The sequence below is a fragment of the Rutidosis leptorrhynchoides genome, chromosome 3 (assembly GCF_046630445.1).
Source record: "Rutidosis leptorrhynchoides isolate AG116_Rl617_1_P2 chromosome 3, CSIRO_AGI_Rlap_v1, whole genome shotgun sequence".
NCBI lineage: Eukaryota > Viridiplantae > Streptophyta > Magnoliopsida > Asterales > Asteraceae > Rutidosis > Rutidosis leptorrhynchoides.
In genome coordinates, this window is record NC_092335.1 from 632,824,192 (window position 1) to 632,850,247 (window position 26,056).

General features: G+C 39.0%; 1 pseudogene; it reads right to left on the bottom strand.

The window, feature by feature from the left end:
• Nucleotides 1-2,186: 2,186 nt before the first annotated feature.
• On the bottom strand, nt 2,187-24,990 carry LOC139902359 (protein ROOT HAIR DEFECTIVE 3-like; annotated as a pseudogene).
• Nucleotides 24,991-26,056: the final 1,066 nt, after the last annotated feature.

Below are 26,056 nucleotides of genomic sequence, written 5' to 3' on the forward strand. Positions count from 1 at the left end.
CTGAATTTTCACAACATGTCCACACGAGCCATTGGATTAGATCTCGTTAGTAAAGTTGCCTTTAGATGAAATGTTTATAAAATGTCACTATTTATTGGCTCCTGCACAATGAAAAGTGGCTCGTTGATACTAAGAACCATGAGGATGTGGATTATTTGGCCTCCGTCCTTGGTCCGCGAGTCTTTTCATAAGGTTAAGAACGGTAGGAACGATCTTGGTTGATAACGCAAGAATTCCTGGTAGCTGAAGACACGAAACAGAACAAAAGAAAAAAAATTAAATGATAGGTGTTGATATTAGGGACTCCCTATCATGTAGAGGTGTAACGGGTTGGACAACTATTGAAACGAGTTAGCATCTCATTATATATGGAAGAAATCCCATTTGGGAAGTTTTATGATTTAAGAAGGGATTTTTTGTTGTTAAGGGTTATTAAATCAATTGTACATTACATAGCAGTTATCAATTATTTTTTAACTCGTAATCTTAATGACGATGTCGTTTGCAAAATCCTTTATGAATACCAGTGTTGTAAAAGTCGGCCGATGCGTCGTTTTTTTGGGTTCTCCGTCCCGTTTTTTCTGAAAACCGACTCAAAAGACGGCCAAAGCTAAAAGTTCGGTCAAAGTCTGTCAAAACGGTCAAAGTTGGTCAAAACGGTCAAAATCAGTCAAATTTTCGTCAAGATGTGATATGTTTTAAAATTAGGGTTTGTTTTCATTTTTCGGGCCGCTCTTTTCTCTGTGTACTCGGTAACATTAATTGAGTTTGAAGTTTGATTGTATTTAAATTCAAGTTCTTATTTAAGAAATTTATGGTACAGAATCAACTATTTTATACATATATAAATATATATTTGATAAATTATTAATAAAGTCAACGTTGGTCAACCACCGACCAATGTGTCCCCGACGCGTCCCCGACTCGGCCGACGCGTCCTTTTTAGGTCTCGACCGAACAACCTTGATGAATACACATAGGGATACTTCGATAATTATCATATTACTATATTTGCCCTGTTAGAGGGGAAAAAAAAAAAAAACATATCCCGAATAGACACATTTGGAGGTTGTGGGTTCAAGTTTCATTAGGAGACAATTAGTGTATGTGTATGATTGTACATATCATGTGAGGTAGGTTGTCAGATTGTTGTCATATATTATCAAAATCAAAATCAGATACAACGGGTTCCTGCAAATTAAATTAAAACGTTAATCACGAGGTAATAAAAAACATGTATATACATAGACATATAAACTAAATCAGAAAGAACCTTAAAAGAGTCATGAATTCATTGAAACCCAATATAAACAAGGCAGCAATAGCCCATGGTGATGGTAACCTTCGCTTATTAGCTTCCTGAAAATCATAGCACGAAATGTATATCAACTAAAACCATATTTAACATAAAAAATGAACTTATCATGTGATTTTGTATAGTTATAGACCATAAAACTTAGTTCAAGTGCAGTATGACCCATGAATGTGTACTTATTTTCATCTATTCACCTATTATGACCCCCCATGCATGTGTGTGTACTGTGATGCCAAAACTTCTAGTTACTTAAATACAATACTATTACTAATTAATAAATGCAATTATATTAAAGCCATATGTCTATTTATTTATTAACTATTAAAAATATATCACCAAAGATAATATTAAGAGTATTAAGAGGAACAATATAATGTAAACATGCCTGGGCAGAAATAGCTTGAGTAAAGGTATATTCTGTCTCCTTTTGAAACTGGGGGCACTGAATAGGCGAAATCAATGTATGTCTTTGTTGCTGGGACCTGGTTTAAAAGATAAATTTCCATAACATGTTGCAAAATAAACCGTAAAAATAAACTAAAAATGAAATCCGTATAGATTTAAAAAAAAAACGAAGTTTTGTGAGTTTAATTCAAACAATAGAAGTTCTCTTAGTTTGATACATACAATAGGAAAACAGTAAGTTAACAACATGTAATTTTCCTTCAATTTATTGAAACAAGCTACTTTAGTAGGTCGTATGAACTAATTATACACTTTGAGCAACTTTAAACCAATATGAAATTTTTTGATTTTAGAGATAGAGTATAACCCAAATAAGGCTATTCATAAATAGATGGGTCGAAATTGCCACCTCTGACAACATTCATAAGTGATACCTTATTCCAGGTGCTCGAGGCCAATGGATCATTTGAAGTTGAGTTATTCACTGCAGCTATTGGATCCAACAGAGATAGGACTAGTGTTTCTGCAATCTTATCGACATCTCCATTCCATCCAAACAACGAATTGATTGACCAACACAGATAACAACTTTAACGACTGAAAATTAATTTGAAAATTGATTAATAAAATAATCATGTATAATATGTTACAACTACAAATATTAATATTATTTGTATAATAATGTGTAGACACTTACTAGCAGTGCGAGCTGTTTTAGTAGTAATTGCTCGAATATCTTCCTTTCCAGTCCAAACTCGAGGCATTTGATCATTATCATGATTAAATATGCTTATAAACCTGTGCACGGTTTTTTAGATAATCAGGTAAGAGTAAGAATATTTCCATTTATGACAACCATCATAAGTATAAAAAAAAAAGGGCATAACATGTTGGGAGTGAACAAGTCATTTATAAGTTATAAATCGTTGAAATGACTAGTTGGCTTGTTCCAGATTTTTTTTGTTATTGTGAAATGAACACAGGTAATATTTATTGGGTCAAAACTACCACCTATTAAGAGGTTTACAGTAAAACGGGTCAATACCTCTCTTTCATGAGATATAAAGCTCGGCCGGCTTCTTCTTTAGCTTTCTTTTCAACCAAGTCCCGTGCATAATTCTCGAGTTCTTTAAGGAGCTCCTTTTTGGAGTCTTCTTTCATTTCAAAAAGCCCGAGAGTGCAGTCCAACACTACCTTGATAAAGTTTTTTAATTGCAGGCCAAGTATCATCTTTACTCGCTTGAATTGAAGAAGAGATTCAACTGGTCCCATATAATGCCTCCTTTAGTTTTGACTGCAGAAGAATTTACACAAATGATGCATATTATAATTATAATTCTAATAGTTGTTCAAATCAAAAAAGGTAAAAACTTTAAAGCTAATTCCTTATGGATTAGTTACCTCATGTCGTGTAGAAAGATCAGATAGTTTCCCATTACGAACATCAGCAAGCAAGATCATTTGAAAGCTTTTCCATTTATTTAGACGAGTCCCACTCAACTTGTTTGATAATGGCCCCTAGACAGCAGGTGCACTAGTTATTTATAAGGAAAAAACTAAGATTTTTTTTTTTCCCACACGTAGGGTCAACTTTAACTCGATCCATTTCATCCTTATCAAAATGGCAAAACTACATGTTTTTGACCCATTACCTAACCTGCCCATTTTGCCACCACTAGTAAGTTGTTATAAAAAAGTTGTAGGTAATACCTTCACATTGTCCATTAATTAGTTTCATGATTGACGCTTTGCAATTACGAGCAGCTACTGCAAACCCTTGTCCTTCACTCAAAGCCCTATCAAATGCTTTATTGAATTTTTCCAGTGTCTCAAACCTTATGTGTTGCAATGTTAATTGGTAGGCAGGTTGAACAATCTAATAAATAAAATACAAGGAACAATGAGGAGAAGTGATAATATGAAATATATACAATAAAAATCATAACATAAGATTATAAGCTTGTTTATTAATGATGGAAAGAAAGTATAGAGCTTAATAAGGTTTATGAAATATATCATTTAATGTTAAAGGTAAATATATATAAACTTTAAAACTCATAATAATGCAAACGACCACATAGGAATATTACTTACTTGTAACAATTTCTCTTCCATCTGCTTTCTCTTTGCATTGCAGTCCTAACATCTTTCTCAAAAAGTATAGTCTCCTCATCATATCTTCAAAAAAGAATTCGTCAGAAATAAATATGTGAGCACAAAAAATATTTGAAATCTTGCTTAAAGTTAACATTGTATATACATTATTAGTTATACAAAAATAAGAAAATGGAAGATAACATAGTACAATTTAACTAAAACTAGTACGTAGATATAGAATAAAATCACCATAGGCTCTTAACGAAAGATAATTTAACCTCAAAATGAAGTATCATCACTTTGGAAGATGGCAATTAGAGGTGATAAAGTGAACAGTTATGTGGGTTGGGTAATGAGTCAAAATGAATGCGTACGGGTCAAAATGTGTATAGTGTGGTTGATCCGAAATATTTTAATTACACAATATTAAATAGAGAACCCACGTGTCAGATAGGATTACAAAAGTTGCATTATTTCTATTATTAAAGTTATGATATAAAATATTAAGGGTTTTATTATGCATTTAAAAAAACACCTTTGGGCAACTTTTAACCCAACTGATGACCTGTTTCTTCTCCGAATTGACCTATTCATAAGTAAATGTGTCCAAATCGCCACCTCTAATTGCAAAACAGACTAAAGACCAGGACCTCATAATCTATTCTTCAAAAATTTCAAAAGTTATTAAAATGTTTTGAAAAAGTCTCGGGTTTGAAAATTAACTTCAATAAAAGCCAAGTGTTCGGTCTCGGTGTCCCACAAACCGAAATTGATATAGTGGCTAATGGAGTTGGTTGTAAAGTTGGAGAATTCCCGTTCACTTATCTTGGCTTACCTATGGGTCGAAATATGAGCCGAGTGGAAAATTGGAAACCCCGTTATTGAGAAATTTAACTCTCGTCTTGCGAATTGGAAAGCAAAAACAGTCTCTTTTGGGGGAAGGTTAACGCTAATCAAATCGGTCCTTAATAGTCTACCGTTATATTACTTTTCTCTCTTTCGTGCGCCTTTGAGTGTCTTAAAAACCCTTGAGTGTATTCGTAGAAATTTCTTTTGGGGCGGGTCGGGTGATAATTCAAAAACTCCTTGGGTCAAATGGGATGATGCTCTTTTGCCTTACGGTGAAGGAGGTCTTAACATCGGTACTTTGCGGGCGAAAAATCTTGCATTATTGGGTAAATGGTTGTGGCGGGCTAAATTGGAGCCTAACTCTCTTTGGGTCACGACTTTAAAAAGTATTCATGGTGCTAACGGACTACTCTTACCTTCGGGCCTCTCCGGGTCAAAAGGAAAGAGTGGTGTATGGTTTAATATCTTGCGCGCAGGTTCACATATCGAGAAGAAGACAGGATTACAGTTCGCGAATTCGTTCAGCAGGCTAATCCGGGATGGAGTTTCAACAAGTTTCTGGTCAGACTGCTGGTTAGGCGAAATCCCACTCAAATCCAGGTTCGGGAGATTATTCAAGCTCGACCAAGAACAGCATGCAAGCGTCTTCGAAAGAGTACGTTGGTCAGAAGGCGACATGGAATTCCATGTCAGCGAGAGAGATTACTGGTAGAACACGAGGAGAATTGGAAGATTTAATTTCACTACTAAACGAGTATCACAAAAAAGATCAAAGTTTCGACTCTTGGGTATGGCGTCTAGCATCGAATGGGGTGTTTTCAACAAAAAAGACTTATCGATGAGAAGCTTCATTCAGACTCGAAGGAGAACGCAAGATCCTACATTAAAAAATAATTTGGTTCCTTCTAAAGTAGAAATTTTCATATGGAGGGTATTGAAAAGGCGTATCCCGGTCCGTACCGAACTCGATAAGAGAGGTAGGACACCGTTAGATGCCCTCTATGTGACGATGATGTGGAACAACCGAGCATTCTATGATTTTTTGTCGGCACTCGATGGAAATTTGGGATAAAGTATACAAATGGTGGAAGTTGGGTTCGTTCGCAAAAACTTTAATAATCGACCTCTCTCCTTTTTGGGGTCAAAAGTTTGGCAAGCAATGGAAATCTTCCAGTTCTTCATTATTTAGTATCCAGAGCTCAGGTTTTGGCCAAACAATGTTTCGTGGAGGTTATCGAGGAGGCTATTGCAGAACCGCCGACCGAGGCAGCGATGGAGATAATCGTAGACACGCCGAAAGAGGCAACGAAGACCCTCGAGACACAGAAATTGAACGATTATATAAGCGAATCGCCGAGTTGGAACTGAACCAACAACGATTCCCTACGCGCTACGATTCGGAAAGAATCGATTCAGAATCCATTTATGATATTGAACCCATCTATGATACAGATGGTGAAGATGGAGAATCCATCTATGATACCGAACCCATCTATGATACTGATGGTGAGGATTTTTTTTCTTTTTCTGAAATTAAAGAAGAGGAAATTGTTGATAATGGTGTGGTTGTCCAAGGTGCTATATTGACAGGTGAAAGCAACCAAACGGAACAAGTTTTCTCAACCTATTTTGATAATCAACTTGGTGTTTTGGTTCAAGTATTCAAAGGTCCGAAGCACAAGAGTCATAGTCCCAATGATAAGGAAAGGTTATCAAAGAGAGACACTGAAATAATGGTGCAACAGTCTGAGGAATTTGAAGACAAGATAAAGGAGCGGGAGGGTAACTTCTCAACTGATGCGTGTTCGGTTTTCTTCTTAGACTCGAGGACAAGTCTTTTCGAAGAAGGGGAAGATGATGTATATCCGTATGATCCAGGCGGGTCTAATTTTATTTATAAAGTGGGCTGCCTACGTTGGACTAAGAAAGAAACGTTGGGCCAGATTAATTTAAGCAAGCAATTAAAATTAATTGGGACAGCAATATATAAATCAATATATTAGTGTGGATTACAAAATACAACTTGGGCCAGCTGGAAGTCAACATTATCTGCTCACTCTTGGAGATTTGATTTAGAAGACTTTTTATCTTTTATTAATTATATATTATATTACGTTCTTATCTTTTACTAAAATAGATCCTTATCTTCTTACACTTAATGTAAAAATTGATCGTGGCCAAACAAACAGGAAGAATGCAACAGAGAATGGAAGAAGCCTGCAGCTGATTTTATTGCTATTCGATAATCATAAAATAAAAGTGCCGATACAACTGGCTCCAGGCCTTATTTAACAACCTAAAAAAAGAAGATAAGGATAAACATAAGAAATTTAAATTCAAATAAATTCTAGAATAATCTCTAGAACCCAGCTGCAAGCAATCTTGTTTTCTGCATTACTTCACGCCTCTATTAGGCCCAATGATCAGCCCAAACTTGGAGTCTCCAAAATATTCCAGCAACCCAGCACTCTTGTTTTTCTTTCGGTACACCTGAGCCCACCTATTTCTTCCATCTCCATCATCGATCAATGATTCTGCATCATCCTCCCCCCCTTCAGAAGGACTCGACCTCGAGTCTAGATTCGGGTCATCATCACCGAGGTATGGAGAGATCCGCGACGTTAAAAGTTGCAGAAACATTATAATGCCCAGGTAAGGCAATTTTGTATGCATTGTCGTTAATCTTTTTGACAACCCGAAAAGGTCCATCAGCACGCGGTTGTAATTTACCAAAACGACCTCCCGGAAAACGTTCCTTTCTCAAATGAATCCACACAAGATCTCCTTCCCGAAACACAATCTGCTTGCGCCGCTTATCAACCCGCTGTTTTATACACCTCATTTTGTTTAGTTATACGCGAGTGCACCTGATGATGTAAGGATTTCATATGATCAGCAAGCTCCAGTCCAGCAGGTGACACCTCCTGATGGGTACTTTTCGGTAGCAAGTCTAGAGGGGTAATAGGTTGCCTGCCGTACACAAGTTCAAAAGGTGTGCGTCCCGTAGTGCGATTAACAGAGGAGTTAAAAGCAAACTCAGCCTGCGGTAAAGTAAGATCCCATTGTTTGGGATGTTCACCCACAAGACTCCGCAACAGATTTCCCAAGCTACGGTTGACGACCTCAGTTTGCCCATCCGTTTGCGGATGGTGTGAGCTACTAAATTGAAGTTTCGATCCCACTCGAGCCCACAAAGTACGCCAAAAATGACTAATGAATTTAACGTCCCGATCGGAAGTGATAGTTTTCGGGATCCCATGTAGCTTCACAATTTCAGAAAAATATAACCGTGCCACTTGACTAGCATCGAAGGTCTTGTTGCATGGCACAAAATGGGCCATCTTGGAAAAACGATCAACCACTACCATTATCGAGTCCTTATTCCGTTGTGTTCGTGGTAATCCAAGCACAAAATCAAGGCTAATATCCTCCCAAGGACCATCGGGAACTGGTAATGGCGTATATAACCCGGCATTCGTTCCGTGGGTTTTAGCAATGTGGCACACTCGACACCGAGCCACAATACGGTTGACATCCCTTTCCATACGCGGCCAATAAAATCGTTCTTTAATTGCCGCGAGTGTTTTATTCATTCCGAAGTGGCCACCTAAACCCCCAGCATGTGTTTCAGTAATGATGGCTTCCCTGCTTGATCCACCTGGTACACATAACCGAGAATGTTTGAACAAATAGCCCTCACAGATATTGTATGAACCGAAAGTACCAGAAGAGCATTTGTCCCACACAAACTTAAAATCCCGATCAGTTGCATATAACTCGTGCCATTGTTCAAACCCAGTCACACGAATACTCATAGTACTGAGTAAAGAATGCCTTCGGCTCAAAGCATCAGCGACTTGATTCAACACCCCTGATTTGTGCTTAATAACAAAGGTATATGCTTGTAAGGCTTCAACCCATTTGGCGTGACGCGGGTTTAATTTATGTTGCCCATGAATATACTTAAGAGACTCATGATCCGAATATAAAATAAATTCGGCCGGGAGTAAATAATGTCGCCAAACCTCGAGGGATCGGACAATCGCATAGAACTCACGGTCATAAGTGGAATACCGACGCCTCACATCGTTGAGCTTTTCGCTAAAATAGGCGACTGGCCGTTTGTTTTGGCTAAGTACCCCACCAATACCTACTCCGGATGCATCACATTCCACCTGAAAAACTTCATCAAAGTTAGGTAATGCAAGAATGGGCGCGTGAGTTACCTTAGCTTTCAAATCATTGAAGGCGGCAGTAGCTTCATCGGTCCAATGAAAACGACCACCCTTCATACACTCGGTGACCGGAGCAATAATCGTGCTGAAATTCCTAATAAATCGGCGGTAAAACGATGCTAGGCCGTGAAAACTGCGTACCTCATGGATAGTACGCGGGATCGGCCAATTAGTAATGGCTTCAATTTTAGACTCGTCCATGCGTATGCCGTTACCCGAAATAATATATCCCAAGAATGTCACTTCTCGAGCGAGGAAGTGGCATTTCTTGCCATTAGCATATAGTTTCTGATCTCGCAATATTGTAAAAATTTGGTGAAGATGATCACAATGTTGCTCCTCACTCTGACTGTAAACAAGTATGTCGTCAAAATACACAACAACAAAGAGTCCGATGAATGGTTTAAATACCTGATTCATGAGGCGCATGAAAGTGCTTGGAGCGTTGGAAAGTCCAAAGGGCATGACCATCCATTCGTATAAACCATCTCTTGTTTTGAACGCGGTTTTCCACTCATCTCCGGGCCTCATACGAATTTGATGGTAACCGCTCCGTAGATCAATCTTTGAGAAAACCGTCGCACCATGTAACTGATCAAGAAGGTCGTCAAACCGAGGTATCGGAAACCGGTATTTGATGGTGATCTTGTTGACCGCACGACTGTCGACACACATTCTAAAAGAACCGTCATGTTTAGGAACGAGAAGAGCGGGAACCGCACACGGGCTCATGCTTTCCCGTATCAACCCCTTTTGTAGCAACTCATTAACCTGCCGCTGTAACTCCTCGAACTCCTTTGGGTTTAATCAGTAGGCGGGCTTGTTTGGAATAACCGACCCGGGCACTAAATCAATACAATGTTGGATGTCGCGCATGAGGGGCAATCCTGGCGGGATTTCTGCTGGGAAAACGTCCTCGTATTCTGTCAACAGTGGTCGAATAACAGTGGGGACAGCAGGTCCTTCGCTATTGGATTCTGTCACGAGGAGAGCAAATACAATGGGTCCCCTTTTTGCCTCGTCAACAAAGGCAGCCCTGTTAAGAATTAAAGCAGATTCTGCCCCCGACATTTGTCTCGCATCCAAGGGGGCTAAAGTGATGTTAACACCGTCTTTGACAAAGCTATACGTGTTGCGAAACCCGTCGTGTTTTGTTTTTCTATCAAATTGCCATGGCCTCCCTAAAAGGAGGTGGCACGCATCCATTGGTATCACTTCACACCAAACTTCATCCTTATATGTTTTGCCAATCGAAAATTGCACGAGACATCTCTTTGTGACTTTGATATGATTCCCGCGTTTTAACCACGTTAACTGATAAGGTTAGGGGTGGTCTTCCGCGGGTAAAGATAATTTTTCTACCATCTCCGTGGATACCACGTTTTCACAACTGCCCCCGTCAATTATCATCGTGCATACTTTACCCTTCGCTGTTACCTTCGTGCGGAAGATGTTGTTTCGAAGCCACTTGTTATCACTCGGTGCTGCTACTGCTGTTTTTAATGACCTGCAAATGACTAGTGCTTCTCCCTGGTCGGGATAAATTACCTCGTCGTGATCAAACTGGGTTGTCTCCTGTTCACCTTCGGTATCATATTCGGGCTCATCAAAATCATCACAATAATTAACGGGTCGACGGCTCGGGCAATCTCGCGAATAATGCCCGAATTCTTGACAATTGAAACATTTTGGAGTACGAGTACCCCCAGCAGAACCTGCTGGTGCAGGCTGTTTCTGTACTGTTTTGCCCTTGTCCGGGGTGAGGGCAGCCGATTTGGAAGTTGACGGGACAGCAAGCTTGGTTAATGGAAACCTTCCCTTGCTCTTTTGTTGTTTTTCGACTTTGAGTGCAAGTCGACACACATCTCCATAGGTCCAATAAGGCTGTAAACTCACGACATCAGCAATGTTGGAGTTTAATGAACACAAGAACCTTGCAATCGTTTGCTCCTCTTCTTCCTGAACATCACAACGAATACGAGCCCGATCAAACTCTTGAATTAGTTCTTCCACACTCATACCCCTTTGACGCAGATTATGATACTCTAAATACGCCTCCTGTTTGTAATGCTCGGGAAGAAACTTGGCGCGTAAAAGTTTCTTCATTTTATCCCATGTTTTTACTTTGGATTTTCGGGCATACACCCTATGTTTACAAACATTGTCCCACCACAAGGAAGCATGTTTACGTAATTTAATTGCAACAAGCTTCACCTTGAGGTGTTCGGGGATATCCTTAACGTCAAAAACTCTTTCAACGGTACTCAACCAATCCAGAAAATCGTCCGGTTGCATAGTTCCCGTGAATTCCGGGATCTCCACCTTCATTCCCAAGCTTCGCAAAGGGTCATCATACCCCCTACGATCCCTCTGATAGTGATCAGCGAACGGGTTACCCTGTTCCGAATCATCCAGTGATTGCTCAAAATCACGATCATAGTTCTGTTGGTTGTTCAATTCCAACTCTGCTATCCTTTGTTGCAGGCGTTCAATTTCCACATAAGGATCAGGGTCAGTGATCCTCACAGACCGGTAAGCACCACGACGAGCTCGTTGTTCGGCCATCCTGGACTCCTGATACCACTTAATGTAAAAATTGATCGTGGCCAAACAAACAGGAAGAATGCAACAGAGAATGGAAGAAGCCTGCAGCTGATTTTATTGCTATTCGATAATCATAAAATAAAAGTGCCGATACAACTGGCTCCAGGCCTTATTTAACAACCTAAAAAAAGAAGATAAGGATAAACATAAGAAATTTAAATTCAAATAAATTCTAGAATAATCTCTAGAACCCAGCTGAAGCAATCTTGTTTTCTGCATTACTTCACGCCTCTATTAGGCCCAATGATCAGCCCAAACTTGGAGTCTCCAAAATATTCCAGCATCCCAGCACTCTTGTTTTTCTTTCGGTACACCTAAGCCCACCTATTTCTTCCATCTCCATCATCGATCAATGATTCTGCATCAATGGACGTGTGGGTATTTGATTTGGAAGAATCGGAATCGGAAAGTTTTCTCAAATTCGTGTTGGAATGGACCGGGCGGCTTAATGGAAATCCAACTAGTCTCGTTGGATATCTTCGCGTTTCAAGCATAAAAAGATCGAATGCCTACAATGGTTATCCGATTCAATTCAATATTGTATAGATTAGTTTAGTTAGTTGTTCTATGTATTCGCTTTTGTTGCTCTCTTTGCAATATGTTTTCGAGTTTTCCATAGTGCCGAATTAATTGTAATCAATTGAGTTTAACTCTCCAGTAACCCCTTGCGAGATGATGATCTCAACACGGGTGGTTAAACGTGGACCCACCATCGGCGGGTAGACCGGACACGATGGCTCGCGCTAGGTGATAGGGTTTTTGTTCATGGAACGTTACCATGTATAGTGTAATGCTATGAGTCCGGTAGCGCGGGTATATTCGCGCTATGTGCTGCTGTTCTTAGAATGTATGTGTGTGTAAAAGTGAAATTCCAAGGTGCTTTATTCTGTGGACGAAGTCTTGTATTTATAGGATGACCTTCCTTGTCTTCTATCGCCACGTAATGAGGTTAAAAAAATCGTGGCCTGCAAATAGTACGTGCAAATAGTAAAAAGTGTTCTTGTCGGCTCTGATTCTTGTCTGCGAGGTGTCCTCTGCCACCTACAGCATCCCCGACATGTGACCGCTGCCGATGCGCGCTAATGGGACTAACGCGATGGTTGTAAATATAGCGCTCCATACCTTGGCGCGCCCTTGTAATTCCTTGTGGCGGTGGTGTGTGATGCGCTACACGAGCTGATCGGTATCATTAAGTCCCCCAGTTCAATGGTATGCGCTGGTACAGCGCATGGCGTTGAACTCAACTCGTAACTATCGTTCAATGGTATGCGCAGGTACGGCGCATGGCGTTGAACTCAACTCGTATCCGTCATTCAGCTTTTCTTTACTTGCGCGCCTCCTCCTTCTTCTATATTTATAATTTAAAAAATATTGTCCTGCATAAATGCAGGAAAACCAAAGCGACGTTTTGTCAGTTGTCATCCCGCCGATTTCGCCGCCTTTGTTTCCCTTTACTCTTCCCTTTCCATCTTTCAACACGTGGCTCAATCTCCGCCCTTGATATTTTAACCGCCCATTTTCAACTTCCCCTAGGGCCTCTTCCATGTTTTTACTCTCCTATAAATACTTATAATCATCTTTCTCGGTTTTTTACTTCATCTGTGCTCTTCACTCTTATGCAAATCTTATCAGCTTACTACTTCGACCTCGTCTTTTAGCTTTTTCAGGTTAGCGCCCACTTAGTCTTTCTTCTTACGATTCTTTGATTTATTTGTTAATAGATGGCGTCTTCTTCCTCTACTTCTGAGCCTCCGAATTGTGAGGTTATTAAGTCTCCTATGACGCGTCGCAAAGTCGCGCTGCTAGTGGAGTGGTATCCACCTTTGGCTAATTTGAATCCTGTAGCGCCCCTAGCTGACCAGCGGCGCTAGTGATGTGATCGATGGTAAAGTTACCGTGTACAGGGAGCGCTATCCTCCTACTTCTTTCTTCATGGAGGTTCTTAGTCATTTCAATATAGGCATCGGAGAGCTGTATCCTTATTAACGCATGTCGCGTTGTTCTCTTCGAGATGATTTGCCGGCATTACCGATTTCCTCCTTCGCTAAACTTGTTTAAGAACGTATTTTCGTGTCGTAAGAATCAACACAGCTGGTATTCTTTCAACGATAGGATTAAGTTTGTAGTGCGCACGAAGTGGAAGAACTCATTCTTCTTTATCGACGATTCATTTATCCCGCTTGCATATAGAAATATATGCGCGTGGCACACCGGCGCTGTCAACGCGGAGTTAAACATTAGGCCTTCCCTTTCTCTAGATGAGCAACACAACACAGACTTGTTCATTTTTACAACACGGGTTGCTAATATGTCCCTATCCGCCTGCCCTGCGCCGATGATAATGGTAGGCGGCAGACGGGCGTTATTTTTGTTATTTTTGTACTAGTTGTTTCTTCATCACTTGTGTCTAACTTAGCATGTTTATTTGCAGAGATGCGTCGCGTCTTGCTTCGCGTGACATCGAGGGCGTTCATACTGAGACGCCCGAAGTGGAGAATCAAGGCGACCAGGATATGGATATTAATAGGTAGATGTCATCAGACAGACGTCGAAGGGGGCAAGGCTAGTGAGCCCCCAGCTAAGGGTGGGAGTAAGCGCAAGCGCGCTAAGAAAGGCAAAGGTAATTTTTCTTTTCTTAAGTGTTGGGACATTGCGCTGCCTTTTTTGTTACTAACCAGTTGCCTTCTTATTTGTAGAAGCTCTCCTGCAGTTTTATGGCATGAATGATCAGTTGTCTATTCCGGAGGCCACGGAGGCCTGTAAATTCAACTAACTACTTGGAAGACATCAAGCTTCCCAACTACGAGGTGCTTTGACGTTCAACTGGCCACGTTGAACTTGATGCGTGCTAAAAGTTACCTTAAAGAGGCGAAGGCACGCACGGCGCAGGCTCTTCTTCGCCGGGCGCGCTGACTGCTGAGCAGCTGCATGACCGCATCGTGCATCTGACTTCTGATCTCGAGCATTCAGAAAAGGCTCGTAACGAGGTGATCAGCACCTCGTCGGTTCTAGTTGAGGAGAAGGCGTCCTTGGCTTCTCAGGTTGAGGAGTTGGCTAAAAAGGTTAAGTCCCTCGAATCTGAAAAGAGCGCTTAGGAAAGAGAGCGCGAAAACTTGACTGATCGCTTAACTTCTTGTCAGATTGATCGTGACACGGCCAAGTGTCAGTTTCAGACTTTGAAGAAGGGTCTCCCCGCGCTTGTTGGTCGTGCCGTCGACTCAAAATACGTGAGCGATCTTTTTGTTGACGCCGTTCTTGCTTTCAAGGCGGAGGATAGGCTTATTTTTTGGAGAAAGATTCAGCCTCACGTCCAATCTGCTTCACGTCCAATCTTCAATCTTCTGAGGCCTTGGATTGGAGCCGACGCTGACGAACATCAAGGGTCCCTTCGCTTGTGGCCTTATCCGAAGACCCCACTGCTGATGCTGATCGTTTGTTAAAAGACCCATTGTAATTTTGTAATTTCCTTCAAGAATGTAATCACTCTTTTGATAATAATGAGAACTCATCTTGTTTACTTGTCTACATTGTATGCGGTTTGCATGTTATGGCGCGTTCACATTTTATAAGTGCGTGTTAGCAATTTATACTTTAAGCATATTGCGGCAACAAGTTGTGTATGCGCAGGTTGTGTATGCGCTTTGTCCTTTCCTAGTTGCATTTTTCTAAGTTATAATTGTTAAATCAGTGCGGCCAAGTATATGGGTTGTGTTCGCAATTCTTATATGATCATGCGCGTAAGATCGTTCGTTAAAATGTTTGGCTAAGTATTCACTTAACCTATCACATATATTGTTGTGCACACAATATATGCTTAAGTTAAGCAGTGTGTGCGCATCGGGAGTCTTCTAAGTGCGTCAACACTTAGTATTGAGGTCAGGCGCGACCAACGCCGTCGTTTATAGTCATGACTTGCAGATCTCAAGTTCTGCGCAATGACGCAATCACGCTTAACCGTCCGGTTATAATAAACTAGCTTGTCGCCAAAAAAGCTTCTGCCGCACGGGTGCCGGAGAAAGCGACCCTTCAAAGGCAGGAGTGCGTTTGCGTAAGAGATTGTGCGCACCATTTTCAAGTTACAGAGCTACTTTACATATAATGGTACAAAGATTATCGCAGACGATAACTTGGAGACAATTAATTAAACATGCATAGATAGTGCGCGTAACGCGCTTTAGGATTGTCATTACAAACTTTCAAACATGCGCTTAAACAAGACGCGCTTACAAATTTCCAAATTCCTCAATACCAATAATAACTATATCCACCATGATCGTAATTGAAGCCACATGCTCTCTCCCTGAACTTCTCATCCTTGTAATCTTCAAACTCGTAGTCCACGCCGGCAATCTCGTCTCCCTCGTCAATTCCAGCTCCAGAAGAGCCGGCCCCATCTTTCGTCGCCTTTGCCTCGGCTTGATAACTTCGGATCTGCGGATACCAATCAAATAGTGTTACAAATCAACGAAAGCAGGCGGACTCTAATATGCGTCTTATGTTTCGGATTATGTAAGATTGTGCTCGTTTTAATGCGGTAAGCGCGCTGGTTGCGCGTTTATTGCATTCTATCCAGCGAAGTATAGCTTACTTTGCTATTAGCGACTGCATGCAGACTACGTGCGACCTTAGTTTTCAAAATGATTTATTAAACATGTTAGTGTGTACTTGTCGAAGTCGAAAGTCCTCCGCGGTAACTTTGGATTTGAGTGTGGCTTCTCCTAGCGGGGTAGGTAGCGTTATGATCCCTCGGTAGAGACGGTAGAGACAGGTGCTGATGGCGAAATGTGATAGCGCCGGTTGCCCAAGGATAGCATCGTATTCCGACTCGGCACGTATCACTCTGAAGTCGACCACCATCGTGTGCGCCCTGTTCTTGCGTTCATCATCTCGCAAGGTTAACGCCGCCCCAAGTATCCCCTTCGACCATGCGGGGTCCCCACTTATCCCCCTGAACTGCTGTTTTACCTTCCTCAAATTGCGCTTCACAGTGTGGTTTAGGTTCTCGAAACAATGAAAGAACAAAACATTGACATAGCTGCCAGTATCGATAAGAATTTTGTCAATGTGCTGAGTGCATTATTCAGGCATATAACCTTCGACCACTAGAGGGGCGAGGGGCGCATTTTCTTTCGAAAATGGGCTCGCGCGGGAGGTGCGCCTTCAGGTTCTCATACGGCAGCAAGTGGTTCTTTCCCGACCTCCTCCTTCTCCCACGAAAAGACGTAATTTACCTTATCCTTCTCAACTCCTTCGCTCTCGTTCTTCTACCCTCCTGACTCGTCTTTACCCGGCTTCAAGTGTTTCACCTCTCCGCGTTTGAGGCACGCAACCACCTTATCAACCATCGCTTTGCAGCGATTGGTTTCGTGCCCGAAGTCATCATGAAAGTCGCAGAACTTCGACTTATCACGTCGCGCATACTCAGACATGCGCGCGGGCTTCTCAAACGTCTTGGAGATTGGCTCAGTCACGTAAATCTCTTTCAGACTCTTGGTGAGGCTCCTCGTGATCAAAGCGTGCTTGTTCTCCGTGGTGTCATTGTCCCTGTTTCGATGATGTTGCTGGTTGTTGTTGTTCCCTTGGTGATTTCGTTGGTGCTTCCTATCATTGTGGTGATTGTTGCCGTGGTGGCGGTAGGGGCTAGAGTCGTGTTGGCATCTCCCGAAACCACCTGACTGGCGTCCACCCCTAGGCGAATCGCCGTCGCGCCGACCATTGCGTGAATTCCTGTAACTCGAGTATCTTGTGGTGTCTTCTTCAGCGCGCATGTGTTCGTGTACTTCCCTTATCGCTTCTCCCAATGTCTCTAAGGGGCGCTTCCTCAACCTTTCCTCAACCTTTGCCACAACGTTAGGTGGCGCTCCCGACAGATCCCGTGTATGAAACGAGATACCTTTAGTGACTCTGCGCAGTTGGGAATTCTAGCTACCTCTTGACAATACGTGTCAATGAACTCTCCCAAGGACTCCCCTCTCTTATGCTTGATGTCATGACATTCAACATGTGTCCTTCGAGTCGCGCGCATGTTATGGAAGTTAAGCAGGAAACGCGTCCGGAGATCATCAATCATAGTAGCTTATAACTCGCGCTGGCAGGTTGTTTAACCATTGTCGAGCCACGCCCTCAAGTAGCGGCGGGAACTCCATGCACTTTGTCTCGTCAGCCCAGCGCTTGTTTCGCGCTATACCTTCATACTTTTGCCTGGGTCTGAGAATCCATCATAGTACCCCAGGGTTAATGGTATTACGGGCAGCGGTGTGGAAACATTGCTTAGCATGTGCGCCGAGAACTTTTCTCCAGTAGGCGCTGTTTCTTTAACGGGCACTCCCTTCATCCCTGCGTAAAGGTTTTTAATCATGAGCTCGGCCTTTCCCGGTTGCTCAAACTCATGCACCATATCGTGTGGCGCAGCATTCATCAAAGCATGGATCAAATTGGCTTGGCTCTGGGCGCGTTGTTCGCGTGTATTCTGTGGATGCCCCCCTTCCTGCAGATGAAGCCCCCTGCGCGAAAGTCGTAGCGCTACACCCGGGTGTGGTTGGGGAGGCATCCCTCCGAGGTGACGGTGAAGGTCGCGCGCTGCTAGTATGGCTAAGGCTATTGCGCGCAGATTCAGTAGCTGGGTAGATGGGCACAAATCCCGTGCCCGTGGTGTTCGAGGCCCACGGTATCGGCCTAATTGCTTCTGGAGTTTTGAAGGACGACGCGGGGGGGAGGCATTTGTGCGCGACGGCTGGCTTAGGTCGTGTTGGTGATGTAGCTCGCGCTTGCGCGGGCTTTGGTACTTCCTGCTTGCTGGCCATCTCAATACCTTTCACTGTATATCAAAGGGAAATAAGCGTGGACATACAGAAAAAAGATCAAATCAAAATCTTTTAACTTGATTGTCCCACGGATGGCGCCAAATGATCAAGCATAGAATAATCGGGTCGGGTTCAGTCCATGCTTCATCATTAAAGGGGGGATTTAAGGGTCAATTGAGTTTAACTCTCCGGTCCGGAGTACCGTGAATAACCCCTTGCGAGATGATGATCTCAACAAGGGTGGTTAAACGTGGACCCATCATCGGCGGGTAGACCGGACATCGATGGCTCGCGCTAGGTGATAGGGTTTTTGTTCATGGAACATTACAAGAATGTCTGGTGTAATGCTATGAGTCCGGTGTATGTGTGTGTAAAAGTGAAATTCCAAGGTGCTTTGTTCTGTGGACGAAGTCTTGTATTTATAGGATGACCTTCCTTGTCTTCTCGCGCCACGTAATGAGGTTAAAAAGATCGTGGCCTGCAAATAGTACGTCGACAAAAGTAAAAAGTGGCCGCTGCCGATGCGCGCTGATGGGACTAGCGCGATGTTTGTAAATATAGCGCTCCATACCTTGGCGCACCCTTGTAATTCCTTGTGGCGGTGCGCTGATGCGCTACACGAGCTGATCGGGTATGCGTATCATTATACCTCTTTCTCGTGTTAATAATATGTTGCGGAAAAAAAAAAAAACGACAGATAAATTTGTAAACATATGCAATATATATCCATACCCTGAAAAACAAAGCGAGCATTGAAGTAAGTTTTTTTTTTTTTTTCCCAAAATCTGGCACTAATTGAGACTTCACAGCATCCTCTAAAATCACACCACTCCTGCAAAAAAAACCTATATATTAATTTCTAATAACCCAAATAAATGCAATCTTGTTTGTAACAGACATAAAAATCAATTAACCTTGTTTGTAACAAAAGCGGTAAATTTCTCTATAGCAATTTCTTCACAACGAACAAACAGTGGCCACCATCATTACAAAAAGTATTTAATGAGATTGTATGCTGAAATGAAGGTATATGGTATACAGCCCTTCAATCTATTATGAGTTTTGCAGAGAGGTGGTAAAATGGGCGGATGAGTTGGTTATCGGGTCAAAGTAACTTCTAAGTTTGGGAAAAACGAACTGGGTAGGGGGACGAATGGTGAACACTTTCTATTCAACTTTTTGAGATATATGAAAACTTAATGTGTTACATATGATTGCGCAAACAATGTTACAAAAAAAACTCTAAACTTTGTTTAATATAGCAATTTAGGAGGTTTAACGCAGATTATTTTTCACCCATATGACCTCACTTACCTTAGCTCATTTGACCCATTATAGCTATTACAGGACCCAAATCGTCGGCTTATTTGTTTGCAAATGGGTTGAAATTGCCACCACTTATAATATTGAATGAATATCTATCTAGATCTTGATTCGTGAATTATCTTAAACCTCTCACATTAAAAATTAATCTACCTACAAGCATAGGCATAAAATATGATATTCTAAGTACCATGTTTAACTGCGACTTTTTTCCTATTTTGAATTGCTCTTCCTTCTCTTCCTAACTAGAAAGAGCAACAACTTCAATCTGCTCAATTCATTAGTAAGTTAATTAGTAGTTAATAGTAATTATAATAGACACGATAACTTGATTACAAGAAATAGATAATAATTAGTAGACAACAAAAGTCAAAAAACAATATGTTCTCCGTCTTACATTGAAAAAGGTACTCAATGGTGTTTCTTTTGTGGGCTTCTGGCTTGGGAAGAGAATCCCATATCTATGACCAACAATGAATTTCATAATTCAAAACGTTGGTTTATAGGTAAAAATTATGGTACAAATAGAAATAAGTTTAATAAATTTACCTTTTGAATATCTTCTCTCAAGACGGGCTCTAAATTTTCCAGGGCGTCTTGAAGAAAACAAAATACAAATCTTGTCAGCATATGAAACACACATCCCAATACCTGTTTATAAGTATATATGGGTTGACATTTCCACCTCTAAGTTATACAACGGTCTACAACCCAATCGACCCGTTATAGTGACAACTATACGGGTCGACATTCAAAACTATGTAGATAAATAGACCACTTACCCTTGTTTTATCACGTATAACAAAAATCAACTTTGTTTTGCGTGGACTAAATAATCTCATCATAACCTGAAATGGAAAAGAAACAACATGTTATCTTTAACAAAAATTTACAAGCAAATATGAGAACAAAGCAAAGCTCTATATGGTACATACCTGGAATACGGTTTTCAATAAAGGCTTATATGCAGCATCCTGGCACCCCACCTAAACAACACATATTTTCATCACTCAAAAATTATGAAAACAAAATTTACAAAATCCACATAAAAACTGTATATATGGGATGTCATTACACATACATGTTTATGAGCGCGAAAAGTGCACTTTGTTTTTCAAAAGCACTATCATCCTGAAACATTTAACAATTTTCTAAGCTTCCCCATCTATTTCCATTACCATGTTTTTTTATCTGAATGCTTGACGAATGTTATATCAAAAGAATGTTATATACTGTAAATTAATTTACATCAGATTATATTCTTAAATTAATAAGTATTATTAATTATTATACTACTTATCATAAACCATAACTAACATAAAGCAATGTTAACCAAACCAAAAACCCTGCATTCCATGTACCAAAATGAATTAAGTTGAAGTAGAAAACACTCTAGATATAATAATAGGAAGTAACTCACAAATCAGAATGCATGATGCATGCAAATCAGAGGATAATTAATATTAAAAATAATACTAATAATAAATAAATAAATTTGAAAAATGACAAATTAGAATGCAACCTCTCCTCGTTCTCTTCCATCGGTACCCTCAAGATCCATCCATTACGATAGTGCAAGGCTCAATACCAGCACATCTAGCCATCCATATACCTTTCGTGGTCTATGGCCTCAAAAAAAAAAAAAAAAACACACACACACAAATTGATCACTTTGCTAAAATGAGGTCAGCAAAATAAAGTAATAATAATAATAATAATAATAATAATAATAATAATAATAATAATAATAATAATAATAATAATAATAATAATAATAATAATAATAATAATAATAATAATAATAATAATAATAATAATAATAATAATAATAATAATAATAATAATAATAATAATAATAATAATAATAATAATAATAATAATAATAATAATAATAATAATAATAATAATAATAATAATAATAATAATAATAATAATAATAATAATAATAATAATAATAATAATAATAATAATAATAATAATAATAATAATAATAATAATAATAATAATAATAATAATAATAATAATAATAATAATAATAATAATAATAATAATAATAATAATAATAATAATAATAATAATAATAATAATAATAATAATAATAATAATAATAATAATAATAATAATAATAATAATAATAATAATAATAATAATAATAATAATAATAATAATAATAATAATAATAATAATAATAATAATAATAATAATAATAATAATAATAATAATAATAATAATAATAATAATAATAATAATAATAATAATAATAATAATAATAATAATAATAATAATAATAATAATAATAATAATAATAAAAGAGTAGTTGCCTTCCTTTGAATGCATCCATTTCTTTAAAATTCGTTTGAAATAGATGATTTAAAAAGTGTGCTCTTTCCAGTCCCAAACACATAAGCATCAAAGATGTCATTTTAATTTTGCATTAACAACAACATGATATTCATAACTCAAAACAAGAATCTATACCGCTACTTTGCGGGCCCATGCGTAAGAAAGACCACATTCACCGAGTTTTACTTCCTTTATGAATTTGTCAAGTCCTGATATATTAAAAGTCCCATCTCCATCTATAAGGTGGGTTGAACAACAATTGGCAGCTTCGCCTGTAACACACAAATATCCAACTATGAAATGATCATTAATAGAATGAAATGATAATATACTTAATCTAGTTTATTTTGCTATTGATCATTTTATACTAAAATGTCCAATGAACCATTCTATATGTATCATATAAACAAACAGGTTCATTCATAATTTCATACCAAGCAACATTTGGCCCAACAATATCAGTAACTCCCTAAAATCCTGATGGTCATGTGTTCAAGTCTCTTTGTAGACATTAGCATCATACGGAGTAGTTTATTATTAGTTTGACGGTCTGGGTTGCACTTTTAATGCCTCATCACAAGCCTTACTTTACCAGTTTCCATATGTTTCAATAGCTTTACTGATCCAGCACCTCTTTCTTTCCACTGATTTCCTTCTTTATCAAATCGATATAATTTCGATTTTCTATCAACAATTCAAAATTCAAATTAAAGTTAGGGTTACTAACTTACTTTTAAGCAATAACACATCAATCAACCAATACATACATATATATATATATATATATATATATATATATATATATATATATATATATATATATATATATATATATATATATACTGTAATATATTGATAGATACATAATAGAGAAGAATGAAAAATTTCTAGATTTACAGATCGAGAATTGCGTCTTCATTTTCTTCACCGGTACTGACGGCAACTTCTTCAAGTTTAATTATCGGAGCGATTTGTGCTCCGGTGTCTTCTTCTTCGCCTGCGACGGTTGTTTTTTCCACCGTATGTTCGGGGAAAGTGTCACTGACTAACTGGCTTTGCGAGACTGAATTTGGAAAACTGATTGAATAAAGGTTTTTATATGTTAACATTAATGTTAATGTTAATGTTAATGTTAAAGGCAAAGTTGTAAAAAGACGCGAGTAGGGGACGTATTGACCATGCCTAAAAAATGACGCGTCGGACGAAGCAACGGCGATGCAACAGGTCTTGACTAACGTTGACTTTTTAAAATAGTTTTATTAAATATATATTTATATATAATATTATATAGATCAAATTTTTAAATATAAATATAAACTATATTTATAATAAACATGAATAATTAACAATTATTAACAATATTACAAAAAAAAATAAAAAATTTGACTGACTTTGACCGACTTTGACCGACTTTTTCCGAGTTAGACCGACTTTTTCCGACTTTGACCGACTTTTTACCTTTGGGCTTTGACCGACTTTTTAGCAACGACGCGTCGGCCGACTCGGCCGACTTTTGCAACACTACTTAAAACTGAAGTGATTTGGGCTTGGGTATTGGGTTAACCCGTTTATAAATGGTCAGCCCATTGATTATTTGAATCGTTGGTGAATTATAAAAAAAATACGACCTCACAAAACTCCATCAGTTATTTTTCAACCATTACACGAGGAGTTGAGGACAAATTAAACTATCAATTATCACTAATGGTGCGTTTGATAAAACTGAATGATTTAGCGTTGAATGGTTCAGAATCTCAATGATTAAAAGCCTCTGAATAATGTTTGCTCTGAATGAAAATAAGTTGTTTGATAATTATTTAGAATAAACGATATAAACCGAGTTAAATTACTTTATCAAAGTGTAACATGAATAAAATATTCAATATACTTGTTAGCTAAGTGTTTAGGATAGGATTTGAGGAGAAAATTATAGAAAATTTAGGCTCTTAATGGTTAAGAGAGTGTTTCATCTCTGAATGGTTTAGCACTGAATTCTGAACCATTCAGCACCATATGTTATTCAGAGGTCAGAAACAAACGCACTGAATGTTGAATGGTTCAGCATTCAGCAATGAACCATTTCATTAAGAGGCAAACAAACGCACCCTAAGTCATTTAATTCGAAAATGCTAAAACTTTCATATTACTTGAGAAACTCTGTGTGATGTGATATACGAGAACAATTCGTGACTCTTTCCCAAATCATCTTTGAATACTATAAAATTTGAACATACGACCACTCGTAAGGAGTTCACATCCAACAACCACACTATCTCGGAATAAAACTTCAAGCGTTCCATCACTTAAAAATTGATTTTCAAATTTCTAGAGCTCATTTGCACACAAATGAAAATGACAATGATAAAAACTTTTGATCAAGTCATCACAACATGAACAAAGAGTGTGTGGGTCAATACCCAATCGGTCAAAAACCTTTCTAACGAGTATCCTTAGAGCACAAAGAGTCGTGACACTTGGTTTGGTGCTTAATTTCAATGTCTATGTAGATACTGAAATTTAACACGGGCCTCCAAAGAGAAAAATACACTATATCACAGAAGAAAAAACCACGGGCCTCCAAAGAGAGAAATACACTATATCACAAATTGTTACAATGACATAGAAAGCTCTCTTAAGCCAACTACACTCTCCAAAGTATTTAACTAATACAACTCTCAAATAAGGTTAAGAAAGAAATAAATAATCAAATACTTAAAGTGTATTGATTGGTGCAAGTTGGAATGAATCCTATGAGCTCCTTTTATAACCAAGTCACCCACCTCCAACTTCTTTCCTCCCACCGATGTGGGATAACATCCTTTACAAAGTAACCATATCAATTTTTCTATCAAAAAACAAAACCAACAAAACTCCACCTTTTTGATAGAAAAAGATAAGCATACTTCCACACTCCAAAGATAAACGACGCACATGCTTCCTCGACGATAACTTCAAGATCCTTAATCTTCATGCCGCTAACATTATCTCCAACCCAAGAAATAAAATTTGCATCCATGTCGAACATTGTCTAAACCGACAATCATTGTCATCAAAGACAATTGATATTGCTCCATTTAGATATGTTTATTACGCAATATCGACCTCATTTTATTCGGTTTTGATGATCGTTGGGGCTTAAAAGTTGTTTTCCTGTGCCAAAGTATCCACTCAAGGCAAAATGCCTAACTTGGTGTAAAATTGACCAAGAAATGTTCAAAAAGTGCAAAGAAAATGACAAGTGCAGGAAACAGCATCAAAAGCGCCGCTCCTGACTAGGGAGCGATGCTCCTCACAACCCAGAGCGCCGCAATCCATCTAAAAGCGGCGCTATTACCCACGTTTTGTCTCCATTTCTTCACAGTGAGCAGAAGCGCCGCTCTTCAAAGGCAGAAGCGTCGTTCCTGACTGGCCAAAAGCGCCGCACCATCTCCAAAAGCGACGCACCTGTTTAATGCCAACAGCGCCGCACCAAAGCTAAAAGCGGCGCTCCTGACGCTGATTCAGCCCACTTTCCTCACCACTATAAATAGAATATGATAGGTCATTTGGCAAGAGAACTGAAGTTTTTACTCCGAATTTCACACACAAAACCCTAATTTCATCATCCATTAGAGTTCTAAGGTGATTTGGAGGAAGCAAGCTCAAGTTTCATCTTCATTAGTGCTAGATCTTTCTTTTGTTATCAATTTGGGTTGTAGTCTTAAATTTACTCTTTCATATTTTGAATCAAATAGTTGTAATCTTTACTTTATCTTCATCTAAGTTGAATCTTTACTTGTAATCTTTGTTTATCATCATTTATCTTTGAATCTTAGCTTGTAATCACTCAAGATGATGTTTATTGATGCTTTTATGATTATTGCTAGTGTAATCTTTGCTATGAGTAGCTAAATCTCTTGTGTTTGCTTATCTATGAATCTTTAATCCATAAGATGTGCCCTTAATCTATTGAATAGAGTTGTTTTGAATGAAAATACATGAGCTAGTGTTATTGAGTTAGCCATGAGGTCCATTGCTATGTTTGATATTGGTTTTACTTTGATTACATGAATTGAGTAGCTCTTTAAGTGATTTTAGTAGTG